Here is a 1,071-nt window from a genome sequence, read left to right on the forward strand (position 1 = left end):
CAAGGTGTCCCCGCAGACATCTGTGGCGTCATTCAGCTCTCGGAAGTCAAGCACTGGTCTGACCTTATGCTTTGTGGGCTGTACCACCGCCATCAGCGGCAGAACTCTGCTCTCCACTTCTTCCCAAGGGATCAAAATGCCCTCCTTAATCCACCGCTCCACCTCCCCCTCGAACTCGCTTCTGGCATCTCCTTTCAAAGTATGATGGTAGCAGCCCACTTTAGTTTTCAACTTCGGGGGCTCTCCCTTCCAGTGCCACTCCACTGTCCACCTCTGGCCATCGAAGGCGGCACGAAAATCCTGGTCTTTAATGGTGTGTGCGGCATAGTTTTCTTCGCAGTTCTCACCAATGTACGGTGTCGCCATACACGGTTTCCCCGCAACCCCGAATGTTACACCGGCTTTGTTGACAGTGACACCTCTCATAAACGGATGATTGCATCCATCCCCATCACCACGTCAATCTCATCCACCAAGTGGCCAACTACAATTGCTTGCAGTGTCAGCTTTGTTCCCTGCACCACAATCTGCACATCTGTAATACCTTCACAGTGTACCTCTCTTCTGTCGACTGCCCTCACACTGCTTTCTCCACTCCACATCTCTACCACTCCTGGAGTCGTCAGGGTCGTTGTACAGCCTGTGTCCACAAGGGCTCGCAACATCTTCCCCTCCACCAGAATGTCGACAACGGGTAGCAACAAACGCGCCTCTGTTGATCCAAAGGGATAACCACTGGTGCAGTAGTCTCCCTTAGACCGTTTCCCTACAGACATTCGCTGGTTATATGTCCTGTTTCTCGACACTGGTAGCAAATGACCTCAGGCTTGGGTAACTTGCAGTCTTGCACCATGTGCGAGCCCTGACACCGGAAACACTGTCCTTTGAATGGTTGCACACGTTCCTTGTTCGACCCCTCTGCGCTACTCCTTGCTTGGCCACCTTTTGCTGTTGCAGTTTCCGCTAACGGCGTCGATCTGCAACACGAAACTAGCACGCGAGCCCGAGTTATAATATCCACCATCGCCATCAAGTTTACGTTCGGCAGCTTTTGAAACTCGACCGACATGT

Source organism: Octopus bimaculoides, chromosome 16 (genome assembly GCF_001194135.2).
Source record: "Octopus bimaculoides isolate UCB-OBI-ISO-001 chromosome 16, ASM119413v2, whole genome shotgun sequence".
In the NCBI taxonomy this organism is placed as follows: Eukaryota; Metazoa; Mollusca; class Cephalopoda; order Octopoda; family Octopodidae; genus Octopus; species Octopus bimaculoides.